Below are 15572 nucleotides of genomic sequence, written 5' to 3'. Positions count from 1 at the left end.
TTTGCAGAGAGGATTTGTACTTGAACAAAAGATGGAAAAGAGTACAATTTCTAGCAAATGAATTTTGGCAAAGGTGGAGGCGAGAGTATCTGTTAAATCTCCAGCGGCGACAGAAGTGGCAGAACGTCCCACGAAACCTGCGAGTAAATGACATTGTGATACTGCCGGATGATAATGCTCCAAGATGTAAATGGAAACTTGCTCTAATAGTAGAGGCTATAGAGAGCTCAGATGACAAGGTTCGAAAGGTGAAGCTCAAGACCAGTGGAACTACCTTTGACAGGGGGAAACCACGGACAAGGCTGATATATCTGGAAAGACCTATTCACAAGGTAGTGACTTTACTGGAGACTGACATGCAAAGTGAACCAGACTCTAATGTTGACACTCATATATATATATATATATATATATATATATATATATATATATATATATATATATATATATATATATATATATATATACATACATACATACATATATGTATAATGTATTTACAGTTTTATTACTTCACTTGCATTGTCGAACACAGAAGATGCTACACATTTTTTAACTTTGAACCAATAGAAAGCTGGTGCTCAGAGGAAGAGGGCGGGCTTTACTTGGTGTCAGTGAGAGAAATGAAAAAAGCTCAAATGAGTGAGAAGAACGATGAAGGAAACATCTGTGCTGTGTCTGCTCTGTAAGTAGAATCTCTGTGTTTGTTTGAATTCTTGTACTTTGACTGTCTGCTCTCCTGATAACTGATGATGGAGGAGAAGACATGAAAAACAAATCAGGCTGAATTCAAGTTCAAAACACCACGAGGACCAACTGCAGGTCTGAACTGACTCTTTATCTTTGCTCAGGAGTCGAGGAAACACAGCAGGCGGTGAAAAGATCAAATCATTCACTCATTATATCAACACAGCTGTGCAACAGTAATATTTATATTTAGTGCATATTCTTCTTTATATCTCAACAGTGCAATCAGTGCACCTACAGTAACAATAATGATTTAAAGAGCTCTGTAAATAAAAAGGAGCAGAGACTGTTTAAAATATGTTTCCTCAAATGGAAAACTTGGTGTAAAATGTTAAAACATGTTGACTTATTGTTTGAGATCAATCTGAAATTATTATTACTATTTCATTTTCTGTGTTAACCCTGGATTGGACTGGTGGCCTGTCACATTTATGCTGCTCAAACAGTGAAAGCTGGGCTCGAAAGTTTCCTCAAACAAAATGGAAAATGAGTTAAAAAGACGGATGATGTTCTTTCTTGTTTTTCAATCTTAAACACTTTTTTTTTCGACTTGTAAACATGTTGCTGGCATCAAAGAGAAAATGAGCAGATATATCAGAGAGACGAGTTTGTGTGTTTGTCAGCTGTTTGTGTGGAGTTGTTCTTTATGTTCACCTCAAATCAACCTGAGTGTCATTTCTCTTTAGTTCTGATCTCACTGCTGAGCTGCACAACAAACCAAGGTCAGTAACCTTCTTCTGTCACAGTTTAAACCTGAGAAATGCTCACTGATATGACCTAATTGGGTTTATGTTTGCCATTTGTGATAGTTTATCGATAGTTCGATAAAAGGAAAACAGATTGTTACAAAATCAGTTTTACCCCGGTTCTTTTTATTCCTCGAGCATCCAGAGACGGCACCGGACTCAGTAGTCATTTTCACAAAACTTTATTCATCTTTATTCATCTTTACTCATCTTCATTTATCCTCATTTAAGCATGCATCTTCTAGAAGGGAAGACTTGCCAGGCCTGTGCCCCTCTGCAAAATCTTCACCCCTTTGTTACAGCCAGCTTTATAGAGGCGTCCCCATCATAACCCCCCCCCCACGGTGTGCTGCAAACTCTGTGTCTGTGTCTATGTGCGCGTTCCCGCGTGTCTATGTGAGTGCTCGTGTGTGACAGTGTACGCATACCTGTGTGTATGTGTGTGCACATGAGTGAGTGTGCGTGACAGTTGAAACACTGTGGGTGTAGGTGACTCCCTAGAGGTCATAAAAACCCATCTCCCTTCCAGACCACAGTTATCCAGTTACAAATGTTGAGACCTTTCACAGTTCAACTGGGGGAGGGGTCTTCTACAATCTACTTCTAAGTTCATGACACAGTCAGGCCTTTATCACATTGAGGGCAGTGTCAGTGTCTCTACATTCTATGTCAAAACATTTCTAAACTCTAAAATAAGCTAAATATTCCTACAAGATCATCAGTTTTTCATTTTAACCCTCACAGCTCGTCTGACTGTGAGTCCCAGCAGCTCTCAGTTCTTTAACGGAGACTTTGTGTCTCTGAGCTGTGAGGAGGACGACAGCTCTGCTGGATGGACTCTGAGGAGAAGCACAAGCAAACAACAGAGGACTCAGTGCAAAGATGGGTGGGGAAAACCAGCTGGTTCTTCCTGTAACATGACTTTGATGATACCTCAGGACAGTGGAGTTTACTGGTGTGAGTCCAGAGAGGGTCCCATCAGTAACATGGTTAACCTGACAGTCACTGGTAAGCTGAGTGTGTGGAGTTAGTGTTGATGAAGCTGTGTGTAAATGGATGAAATGCTGTAGTTTGTCTCTGTGTTGAGGTGGATCAGTGATCCTGCAGAGTCCTGTCCTCCCTGTGATGGAGGGAGATGACGTCACTCTGCTCTGTAAAACAAAGACCACTCCCTCCACCCTCCCAGCTGCTTTCTATAAAGATGGCTCCCTCATCAGGAAGCAGCCTACAGGTCACATGACCATCCAGCATGTTTCCAGGTCTGATGAAGGCCTCTACAAGTGTGACATCAGCAGTCATGGAGAGTCTCCATCCAGCTGGATCACTGTCACAGGTGACACACTCACCTGTCTGTGTTTCTGCAGCTTTCAACATTCACAATGTGACGACAACTTAATGACTGTGTTTGCTTTATTTTAGGGGAACACACCACCACACCTCCACCTACATCCACACCTCCACCTACATCCACACCACCTCCATCACTCTCTCCTCCTGTTCTCTCTGTGTTGGCATGTGTTGGATCAGTCTCTGTTGTGGTTCTACTGGTGTTACTGGTTCTGCTGGTGAGACGATGTGTTCACAGGAAACCTGAAGGTGAGACTTTTGAATTTTATATGTGGTTATGTAAATCTGTATGCTATACTATTTATGTGTATTATCATTCGATGATTTTTTTACTTGTAATTTCACATTACAAATGTAAAACTGTTTATTTTTTCTTTTTTATTGACTTATTATTTGGACTTTTCAATGTGAAAAATTGTGAATTTAAATATTTTTTTAAATGTTAAGATCGAGATGAAGCTGTGGAAGATGACATCTTGTACAGTGATGTCAAAATATCAAATCATCAACAGCCAAAAAAACCCCACAAAGGTAATCTGGGGGTTTTGGGGTTGCAAGATTTATTTGTGATTGTTCGATTCTACTTTTAAGAAATATGAAGTTCTGATTATGTTCATAGACATTTTATGTCCCATGAAATTTTTTTTTATGAGGTTATTATGAAGCATGTGAGGGACAATCAGAAGCGTACAACTGGGCATTGTAATAGAAAAATAAAAATTATTTTAAATTGATACTAAAGTTTAACTCTGTAGTAATTTTGCCAGAGTTCATCTTTGTATGTCACGGCTTTAACGTCACATTTTTTTTCATTTGATTTGTTTCCTTTATTCAAATGTATTAACTCAGTTTGACTTGATTATGCTTTTTTAAAGTCTGTAAAATTTCACTCGGTGCTCATTGAGCATTGTTCTTTGCACACTACCCTCTGTGTTTGTTGTCTGTGGTTAACACAAGCTAACACCTCTGCAGTCGTACAGTTTCCTGTTTATGATTGTTTTTTTAAAGTCACCTGCAGATGTTTCTCAATCAGGCGCTAGAAATAAATAATTCATACTCACATTAAGTAAACTTACTATAGTTTTATTCATAATTTCCTTTTATAATTAGCTTAACTCAGTTTAACATATGTAGTTTTACTGAAAGTTTAAATGACTTTACTGCTTCACATGTATGTTACACCAACATTTTGTGTGTTTTGTTGTGCAGAGAGGGATCCAGCAGTAATCTACTCGGCAGTGAGAACAGAAGACATCAGTTATGGTCGAATCATCATCAAAGACAAGAAAACCAGACCACAGATGAGAGGTACAGCTGCTCCTCGTTGTCTGCTGACAGTGGTGATGTGGGTCTGTCTGTGTGACAGCATTTTAAATAACCTGCAGGTGATTCAGGACAGATTTACTGAGTCGAGAAATTCAAGAATTACAGCTGTTGATACATGAACGAGCATCTAATGTTTCTGTTTAAAAACTTCAGACTTCAGTTCTCTGATATTTCTCAGTTTGACATAACAATGCAAACAAAAATCAAACAGGATTTAGAGAGATACATGGTATTAAAGGAGAACGAGTGACTGAAGATTGTACGCTTCTGGGGACATTAGATACACAGCCCCAAGTAGATACTGTAAAAAGCTGTCGCTAAAATTACCACTAAGCACCTTTTAGTCAGGATTTGGTGGTGAGCTGTGTAACATGTAGACCTGAGGTTTAGTCATGCTAACATTGATATACGTTAGACTGAATCTGTAATATACAATCAGAGATTTTTGTCTTTGCAACATAAACTAATAATATTCAATAAATACGGATCATCATCGCTGAGTTTTCCTGAACAATAAAGCGTACAGTAACAACCTACATATTCAAAACTGTGAAACCTGCCCAAAGCTCCTAAACTGTTCACTGCTTAATTGTTTGTGCAGGTCCCAACACCTCGACCTTTATATTTTTCTCCTATTGTCTTTTTTTTTTTTTTTAACCCAGAATCCCTGTCCTCATATTTACATTAAATAATATAGTAGTAGGTTAAGGACTTTGACACTGTCCACTCAGCAGATGGCCCCGCCCCTCTCTGAAACTGGCTCTGCTGGAGGTTTCTTCCTGTTAAAAGGGAGTTTGTCCTTCCCACTGTCACCAAGTGTTTGTCAAATTGAGTTGATTTCTGTGTTTTTTCTATGTATTATTGTAGGGCCCTTATTTTAGAATATAAAGCTCACTGAGGCAACTTGTTGTGATTTGGCGCTATTTAAAAGTAGACTGAATTGAATTCAATTACACTGCTATCTTAATGGCGCACACCATCTCTTAGAAGAGTGAATGTTAATGTGAAGTTTAAAAAGAGACAACTGTACAACAATAAATCTTTTTAACTACTTAAAAAAGTTCTGCATGTAAAACCACAGCAGCTCCTTCCTGTAGTCTGAAGCTGATGACACTTCTCTGTTCTGGTTTGGCCAAGCACAGTGTTCATATCGTGAGAACTTGCCCTGTGGTGAAGCGTCAGTTTGCACTGAAAAAGGTGTCAGATCTGTGGTCGTGCACCTTCAACTAGTTAGGGTAGCTGTTGTTTCTCAGCAGAAGTGTTGAGAAATGCAAAGACCATGAAAAGCTTCAGCTATTCACAAAAGTTACATACATGTGTTAATCTTCACACCATCTTTTTAGCTGCGCTCTAACTGCTCTGTACTGTGTCTAAAGCTTGATACCCCAGTTTAGATTAAAATAGGAGCTGGGTTTGATGTAAAGTAGATACCAAAGGATTCTAATGTTTGCAGAGATCAAATATTAACTTAAATATTAGGCACACTTTTAAAGATTGACCCAAACAACTCAGGAACTAAACATTTAAATAAAAATGGTAAATGGTCTGTATTTGTATAGCGCTTTTCTAGTCCCTAACGACCCCAAAACGCTTTACACAACCTGTCATCCACCCATTCACACACACATTCACACACTGGTGATGGCAGCTACATTGTAGCCACAGCCACCCTGGGGCGCACTGACAGAGGCGATTACATTTCCTGAAATGTAACTCATATTAAAATATAGAAAAACAACATCCTGTCTAATAATATACACAAAAAATAAAAAGCCTTTCTAATCAATATTACATAAATCAAAGTTATATTTTCACCAGTTGTTCATTAACTCAGACAGTCATGTCCTAAAGAGACTGATTTTACACCAGTGTACAGGCTACAATGTTAATTAAATCAAATATCTATGTGACTTAAGACTTAAATCTAGTATTTTAAATATATCACGTAAACGTCACACTAAATAAACTCACACGTGAGCCCACTTTCACCCTCACAGTGGCTCAAAATGTTGTGAGCCTGTTAGTTGGTCACTCTGACACGGCTGTGAAGCCCCTCACTTCACACAGATGCTGCACCACTGCTCACTGTTACTGCTTCACTGTTTCACATGTGAGCTGGAGCTGTTCATGGTGCGAGGTCGGCTACACCAGTTTATCACAGGACATTTAGAAATGTGACTAAATCTTTCAACAAAGTCACCAAGAACTAGAAAGCTTGTAATGATGTTTCCTGTTGTTGTTTGTGTTCAGACTTTAAACCAGAGCCAGACGCCATCTACTCTTTACTGAAGTAGTCCACCAGTCCAACCACTGCTGTCCTCCTGCTGGTCTCTAACTGGTTCATCCCAACACCTCAGACCAGAGGACATCCATATTTTAATTTTCCACGGATTTAGATTAAAATGATTCAAAAATTCAAAAACCATATGAGGATTTTATCTAAGTAAGTTTTTTCCTGCAGTGAAAAACAATATAATTATGTTAATGTGTTTCATGGACACAGTAGCTTCACTGTTTATATTTAAGTATGATTCAAGCACCTTGTTCTTGTTCCCTCAGCAACTATTTAATTTCTCTGCGTGAATAATAAACCTTTGCTCTCACTTATTTTCCTCGTGTGGTTCTGTGGGTTTCACCGAGATGTCTGATGGAAAATCTGACTTGGTCGTGGCTAACCGACCCACATATCTTTTCATTGCAGAAAAGAAAACAAGCATTAAACCACAGCAGCAGAAACAATTCAACGGCTTTAAATAATGCAGCAAAGCTTCATCTCAGACAGAGAGATTTTACTTTGATGTTTTACAGTAAGTCACACTGAAACCAGCAGGCAGCTGCTGACATGGCTTTTTAAAAATTAATTATTTAAACTGGTCAAATAAAAACAGAACGTCTTGAAAAGTCTTTGATAATAATTAATATAAAATAATTTTCTTTTGTTAACCTTACTGAGTGTTCATTTATTGTTACTCCACCTGGGAAACATTCACAGAGTCACACTCAGAGCTTTAACATAAAGAGCTGAAGTGTTTAGAGATGAACTACAAACTGATGACCATGTGACTCAGACTGGACAGGCTCATCTCCTGAACCAGCTCAGAGACCCTCCTGTTACACCTCAGTGAGTGTTACAGCAGAAATGATGGATGCCAACGCTGTTATTGATATTAGAGTGATACTAGAGTGATAGCATAGTGCTAGTCCATAGGTTCAGTATATAGCACACTTAGAAGTGTTAAGTAAATATGTTTTAATGAAAAAAGCATACCTCAAACATGCATGATGAAAAATGTCTGAACTTTTTGTGTGTCGACCCTCATCTGTACTGTAGACGTCGCCACATTTACATTCCAGCTCTCCAAAGCATTTACTTGATATCAGAATATCTGCAGTCTGGCAAAACAGTAAGCAAAGCAGCTGCTTTTCACGTGGCAACACTTTTTATAGTGTCATATTTCAGTTGACTGCTGAAGTATTTAGTGTTTAACTGCCTCTTACTAAAATAATGGTTCCTGATGTGGCAGCAGGGGCGTCTAACAAAGTAAGGAAGGTGGTAAGGGGCTTTCTCCTAATTATAAAGCATGTCTATAGGTATGTGTAGATTATAGGAGCTCCACTGTAGTTTTAGGTCTTACTCGCAACTCAAAGACTAATGGTTTTTATACAGTGTACGTTTTCCCTATAAACTCATTTTTAGCTTTGCAAATAATAAATCGCTCTACACTGAGTAAAATAGACACATTTTCCTGGACTTGCTCAGCTGAGGAGAACCAGGAGAGTCATGCACATTGAAATAAAGTATTTCATGCATTTCAATTGAAATTTTTTCTTAGATTTAATTACGCATTAATTTGGTAATTCATTATTTCATCATTTAATACAGTCCCGATCAAAATTTTAGGATCAATTGAAAATCACAGAAAATCCTATTTTGCATGGTTGGATCTTAACAAGGTTCCAAGTAGAGCTTCAACATCCACCAAGAAGGAATGGGAGTGAGACAAAACTTTTTTTGAGCATGCAATTTATTGAAAACAACGCTTAAACTGAAAGTGGACCTGCATCACTTTGCTGTGGAGAGAACAAAACTAAAGCGATCTTCTCAATTCACCAACTCATCTACCATCAACCAGGAAGTATCTTCATCTGTCTGTACACATTCTCTCTGTGTCAGTAGAGAAGTCCCAACTTTAGTTATTGCCGGTGTAATGAAGGGAATCATTGAGCTGAAAAGACTGACAGGTAAGGAGCAGCAGTTACTTAATGGCAAAGTGGAGCAGGAAATGGGGTTTATCACTACTGTGTTGGGCTATTGTTGCACCACAAACTTGTAAAGAAACCCCCTGGCTTACTAAAGAGAGTCTGGGCCTGAGTCCGTTCAGCTTGTGATATTCCAGCTGTTGATCAGCACCATGGACAGCACTCACACATATTGATATTCAAGCTTATGTTTTAAACTCACACCATCTTCTTCAACTAGACCAGCACTGGCCTAAAATAGATTGTGAGTTGCCAAAGTAACATAAAGAGAGCTGCAAGTAACTTTTAAATATATAATATGATTAGCAAAGAGTATTTTACAACTTAAATGTTTCCATAAATAGATATGATGTATTTGAGCCCTGGAACAGACTGGAGACCTGTCCAGGGTGTACCCTGCCTCTCGCCCTAAGACAGTTGGGATAGGCTCCACCCCCCACGACCCTGAAAATGGATGGATGGATGATTGGATTGTATATGCCATCTTCAACATGGCAAAAGTTGGATATGTGGAAGAAAATGGATGGAATTTCTTCCTGGAATCACTTTATGCTATAAAAACACGTCTAGCATCCAGCACACTGCTGAGCACGTGGCTCATATGTTATTACAGCAGATACATGAGGCACATGTCTAAACATGACCATCTCTATTACATGTGACAGAAAGTCAAAGACATTTTTGTCACTTCCAACAGTTTTAGGTGAACTGTGTGTTTCATCAATCATGATGCAATTATTCTCTGTTATAAATTTTATTACTCAACCAAGACTTTTATTTACTCTCAGTCTCCACAACTTATTTAATTACCATCCAAAACACATATTTAAATGAAGGGAATCTTTATCAACAGTGACATCAAACACAACTTTTTCATTCAATACAGTATGTTTATACTTAATAAAAAAGTTATTATGTTAATGTCTTTTAATCAAACTATGAGAGCATCACTGATGATCTGCTTGTATCCATGTTAGTATGTAAAGTCCAACATCTCCCTCTAGTGGCCATATGTAAACCATGTGTGAGGATGTTGTTAATGTAAAATGTGAATGTGTCACCAACTTCCTCAAACTCAAACGTGTTGAAGACTTCAGTGGCTTGAGGACCAGGTACCGTGAGCAGCAATGCAATTTTCCTGGCATCGGGTTTGGAGTCCAGTCCCATGGCTGCCATATAAAGCTCACACTGCTGCTTAAAACACCGCCAGTTGCTGTCCACATTCCCCACCAATTTCAGTCCTTCCGGTGGCTTCAAACTTTCCATCTGAAACAGAACTTTGAACTGCTATCGCTTCCACTCTTTCACTTTTACTCCTGGTACCATGTGTTGCCTTCGTAGCGTTTGTTCAAAATAACACAGCATCCACTTATGCTATGCGAGCTACTGCCCCAAACATTTTATTAACACCATTATTATGTCTCACCACAGACCAGTCTTCTTTTATGTGCTCCCCTGGAGGCATTCATGAGCTTTCTTAAATACAGTGCCCCCTGCTGGTAAACCTTATAATTACATTAACATCTAAATATCAACACAGTAACCATCTAACATGACTGGTTAGTTTGCATTTAAAGTCCAACATCTCCCTCTAGTGGCCATATATAAACCATGTGTGAGGATGGTGTTAATGTAAAATGTGAATCATAGTGTTCCAGTCAGTCATCAGTGTGTCTCTGCACAGCTGTAATTAAAATGTGTTCAGAGGGCCTCAGTGTCTGAATGGTTCCAGTTCAGCTCCATAACAGCAGCGTCCCTGGTTTGATTCCTGTGTTTCAGCTCATATCTGCCTCTCTCACTGAGGGGGACGTCCACTACATGGAAGTGGATTTGTTCATCAACCAAACTACAGATCACTGAGAACAGAGGACATTTGACTTGTTTCTGAAATTTCTTTCCATCTGTGTGCCAAATGTCTGAGCAATCTCAGTACATTAAAATATACGTGTTTATATTTTATATCTTGCATTTTTATAAGAATTTAGTTGCCCACCAATAGAAAGCTGGTGCTCAGAGGAAGAGGGCGGGCTTTACTTGGTGTCAGTGACAGAAATGAAAAAAAGCTCAAATGAGTGAGAAGGACGATGAAGGAAACATCTGTGCTGTGTCTGCTCTGTAAGTAGAATCTCTGTGTTTGTTTGAATTCTTGTACTTTGACTGTCTGCTCTCCTGATAACTGATGATGGAGGAGAAGACATGAAAAACAAATCAGGCTGAATTCAAGTTCAAAACACCACGAGGACCAACTGCAGGTCTGAACTGACTCTTTATCTTTGCTCAGGAGTCGAGGAAACACAGCAGGCAGTGAAAAGCTCAAATCATTCACTCATTATATCAACACAGCTGCACAGTGGACACATGACTTTACTGTGGTATTTAAATTCAGTTTATATTTTATATATACTCAGAGTGTAGTCTGTGCTCATGATCACTGTGATCACATTAAATGTATACTTCTTAGATCAAAATTATGATGTTACGTCAGTAACAAACATAGAAGAAAACTCTTCTAGACATCTCAAAATCATAATAAAAAAGCAACGATTTATTTATCATATGTAACAGTACAGGTGTCACAGAGGTGCAGTGTTAGTGTCTGTGTAAGTTTCCTCCACAGTACAAGGACGTGTTGTTAACTGGTGATTCTAAACTGGCTGTAGGTGTAACTGTTAGTCTGTGATGGATTGATGTAGTTACTGTGTGACAGGGATGCAAACTCATTTTACATCGAGAGTCACATCACAAGTTACAAGAGATATCTTACTAGTTTCGAGTGTAACTGAACACTGTCAGTGTGAAGATTTTTAACTGTAATTACTGAGGTATCTTACTATAAGATTTTTAGTGCAGTTTCAACAGCAAATCTCAGTTTTTCTACCTGACAAATGTGTGAAAGTATAGAAGAAATGCTGTTACTAACTGCCCAGACTGTTCTGTATTGATATTAAAATACATTTTTGTTGATTGATGAAGATGTTTTATTTTTCTTAAATAGGCAGTGAACACCAGGAACATTTATTTCATTTAATTGATTATCTGTTAATTAAATACTTTGGTGTAGTATGAATGTCTGTGGTGACGTGTTTCTCAGCAGGAAAAGTTGGAAATCAGTTTGAAGTCAAAAGATTTATGTCCTGCTTCACATTTTGCAAAGCTGTCAAGCAGGCCAGATTGGTCACAGTTTTAGGACCTGTGCCAGAAGCACCTGCTGGGATAAGGTCCCATTTTCTGCTTCAAGTCAGATACAATGGATAAAGAGATCTTCAACCAAATATCTTTAAACATTTTGCTGGCATCGAATAGAAAATAAGCAGATATTTCAGAAAGAGACGAGTTTGTGTGTTTGTCAGCTGTTTGTGTGGAGTTGTTCTTTATGTTCACCTCAAATCAACCTGAGTGTCATTTCTCTTTAGTTCTGATCTCACTGCTGAGCTGCACAACAAACCAAGGTCAGTAACCTTCTTCTGTCACAGTTTAAACCTGAGAAATGTTCACTGATATGACCTGATTGGGTTCATGTTTCACAATGGATCTGACATATAAAACGTATTAAATGAATGATTAATCACAGAATTATAACAGTTCTAACAAAAGTATAACCAAACCAGTATTAACCCTCACAGCTCGTCTGACTGTGAGTCCCAGCAGCTCTCAGTTCTTTGAATATGACTTTGTGTCTCTGAGCTGTGAGGAGGACGACAGCTCTGCTGGATGGACTCTGAGGAGAAACACAAGCAAACAACAGAGGACTCAGTGTGGAGATGTGTGGGGAAAACCAACTAACTCAGCGAATTCTTCCTGTAACATCACTGTTTTCCCCTTGGACAGTGGAGTTTACTGGTGTGAGTCCAGAGAGGGTCCCATCAGTAACATGGTTAACCTGACAGTCACTGGTAAGCTGAGTGTGTGGAGTTAGTGTTGATGAAGCTGTGTGTAAATGGATGAAATGCTGTAGTTTGTCTCTGTGTTGAGGTGGATCAGTGATCCTGCAGAGTCCTGTCCTCCCTGTGATGGAGGGAGATGACGTCACTCTGCTCTGTAAAACAAAGACCACTCCCTCCAACCTCCCAGCTGCTTTCTATAAAGATGGCTCCCTCATCAGGAAGCAGCCTACAGGTCACATGACCATCCAGCATGTTTCCAGGTCTGATGAAGGCCTCTACAAGTGTGACATCAGCGGTCATGGAGAGTCTCCATCCAGCTGGATCACTGTCACAGGTGACACACTCACCTGTCTGTGTTTCTGCAGCTTTCAACATTCACAATGTGACGACAACTTAATGACTGTGTTTGCTTTATTTTAGGGGAACACACCACCACACCTCCACCTACATCCACACCTCCACCTGCATCCATCTCTAACCCTGCTTCCTCTCTCATACCTGTGTTGTCATGTGTTGGATCAGTCTGTGTTGTGGTTCTACTGGTGTTACTGGTTCTGCTGGTGAGACGATGTGTTCACAGGAAACCTGAAGGTGAGACTCAGACTTCCTGATCTTTCATGTCTGAGTTTTTTAGTACAATAAAGTTCACATTTATTATGATTAAAGTATGCAATCTATATTTAGATTTAATTTATATTATTGTTCATTTTTGGATCATTTCTGCAGATCAAGAAGAAACTGGAGAAGATGACATCATCACTCATGTCATGTACAACATCATCAAAGCATCAAATTGTAAAGAACAGAGAATCAAATGAAATATGGTAGCACTGTGTACTGTATAGCATAACAAAGACTCTGGTTCAGTGTGGGAACATATAAAGGAAAAGAAGCGAGGACATGATGTCATAGGTTCATGAGGAGTGTTTCTGACTTTGATGGATTATAAGGACATGATGGACATGTGAGGGATGATCAGAAGTGTGAAAATGTTTCATGTTCAAAACCTGAAATCACGAAATTTAATATGTATTATTTTTTTGTGTATGTCATTGACCTAAAACTTGATCAGCTCAGTCAGATAAAATGTGTGTGTTTCCTCTGTACTTACTGAGTGTTGTTCACTGTGAGCTGGACTGTGTGTTTGTGGTCTGTGGTTAACTGAAGCTAACAGCTCTGCAGTCGTCCAGCATCCTGTTTCTGATAGAAAGAAATTCATCATGTTGATGATACCAGTTAACTGTATTTGTAGCCTGAAGCTGGTGAGACTTCTCACCGCAGGGTGTTCTGGTTTGACAAATAAAAGTGTTCATGCTGTGAGAACACGTGTACTTTGTCCTCTGTGGTGAAGAGTGTCAGACTGCAGTGAAAAAAAGATGGCAGCTTTGTGGTCGTCCACCTTTTTTTCACATTAACGCCCCCTCAGTTCTTTGTGCTCACTCTGCGTTTCACAACAGAGGTGGTAAGAAGTCTGTGAAAATGTGTTGTTGTTTATAATGATCATAAGACATTCTCTTTATAATACAATGTTAAAAATAATAAACATGTTTTTCCATAGCTGTGCTGTTGCACTTGCACCTGTGGTTTTTCATTTTATTCTGCAGAGATGTGAAGCTGTCAGCTATGGACCAAAAACCATCAGAACAAAGAGGCCCAGCTACTGCTGCTCTTTATCTTTAACCGTGGACTGAGACAAGCTAGCTGCTAATCAACCTGTATTAAACTACATTAAGTTTAATACAGGTTGTTTGGTAAAAATAGTAACAAGTCCAAACAGCTCTGCTGCTGCTTCATTCACAGACTCACCTCATTGTATTGATGTTAGCTCTTCTCTTGCATTAATCATGCAGCCTTTAAATAACATAGGCTGTATCCCAATTCAGGATCTGCAGCCTCAACGATCCTCAAGGGCCACGTACTCAAAGACCGCTAAGGCCGGAAGTGCGAGGCTTGTGAAATCTAACCTCCGTCGCGCTGCCCAGGTTGCCTAGCAACCATGATACTAACAGCTGGAAACGTTTCATACAGCTTTGTTTGACAGAAATGAAGGAGAAAATCTTTTGTTCATTTGTTTGTTTGTTTCTACATGAGCTTTGATCATTCTCTGTAAGATTAAGCTCAGCTATTGAACGGCGTATATTTTAAAGTAAAGGCTGTAAAACCAAGTTAGTACAAACGTCACTAATGTCACATAACTTTGCCGACATGTGGCCAACAGTAATGTTTTAATGTTCTTCGTTATTAAACATTTGCACATCAATAAGTGACATAATATTCAGTACTTACTTAAAGTTTACTCTTCGGGCGCCCCTCATCCGCCGTTTTTCTTCGGCAAAATTATCCACACCCACCGCCGTGCTATGCATTCTGGGATATGTTGGGCCACGAAGTCTACACCGCCACATCCTTAAAATTCAGGGAAATTAAGGATGCATTTCAGGGCCGGATTTCGAGCAGCCTTTGGATTGGGACAGCCTTCGTCGCGTCGCGGTGACGTAATCGGCCTTAAAATGCGGCCTTTAAGGTTGCAGACACTGAATTGGGATAAAGCCATGGTCACTGCTTTCATACCTGCTATAGAAATACCACTATCAACTCTTGAGTTCCCCCACTGGCCAAAACCAGAAATTACAGCCTTCCTTTATTAGTACAGTCCCTCAAAAAGTAACTGCCCCTAGTGTCCAAACATGTATTACGAAAACCAAAAAAGGAGAGAAAGACTTTTTTTCATATACTTTAACTGACTTTGTGCTAGATAATTGTTTTTGCTTGTTTGTTTGTTTTTCGCCTTTAAGAGACTGAAGTAGTCTCTTTAACTGATTGTACCTGTGATTGCATCTAATCACTTTACTTTTTATGCTCCTTTGACCTGAGCTTGAACCTCTGACCAATCGGGGGCCTCAGTTTTGGGGTGTGGTGTTTAAGTGCTGTTAAAGTCTTTTTAATTCTTCTTTTTGGTCTTTTGAAAGTATATAAGGATTTTATCTAAAAATGACACAGGAGGGGTATAAGGGACAGAACAGAGATGTGGGTTTGAAAGGGCCCATCAGTATTAGAGAGAATGTAAGTGACAATACGAAAGCATCATTAATATCACCTTATCAATGTTATTTCACAGTATCTTTCTTATTGGTTTGAAAAATAGCAAAAATTTCCCACATTCTCTTCTTTAACAGCCAACAAACAACAAATAATGTTCACTGTGACACTGCCTACAGCAGCTGTTTAAGGTGGAATGCTTTCAGTGTAGACGCTGATGTTG

At 39.1% G+C, this 15572-nt stretch overlaps 2 long non-coding RNA genes across 3 annotated transcripts; both read left to right on the top strand.

The window, feature by feature from the left end:
* Positions 1–1770: 1770 nt before the first annotated feature.
* On the top strand, positions 1771–7422 carry LOC146521373 (uncharacterized). 2 transcript variants are annotated; one of them, XR_014873411.1, is made up of 3 exons: positions 1777–3371; positions 4050–4148; positions 6417–7422. It is a non-coding gene; the product is annotated as an uncharacterized LOC146521373 (long non-coding RNA). The 2 variants fall into 2 exon arrangements; XR_014873410.1 differs by lacking the exon at positions 6417–7422 and having other exon boundaries at positions 1771–3371; positions 4050–5453.
* A 4214-nt stretch (positions 7423–11636) lies between these two features.
* LOC146521372 (uncharacterized) lies at positions 11637–14772 on the top strand. The gene is made up of 3 exons (XR_014873409.1): positions 11637–11875; positions 12050–12901; positions 13037–14772. It is a non-coding gene; the product is annotated as an uncharacterized LOC146521372 (long non-coding RNA).
* Positions 14773–15572: the final 800 nt, after the last annotated feature.

This window comes from Neolamprologus multifasciatus, chromosome 3, assembly GCF_963576455.1.
Source record: "Neolamprologus multifasciatus chromosome 3, fNeoMul1.2, whole genome shotgun sequence".
Lineage (NCBI taxonomy): Eukaryota > Metazoa > Chordata > Actinopteri > Cichliformes > Cichlidae > Neolamprologus > Neolamprologus multifasciatus.
The sequence above is the reverse complement of the archived record's forward strand: the minus strand, read 5'-3'. Positions and strand labels throughout refer to the sequence as shown.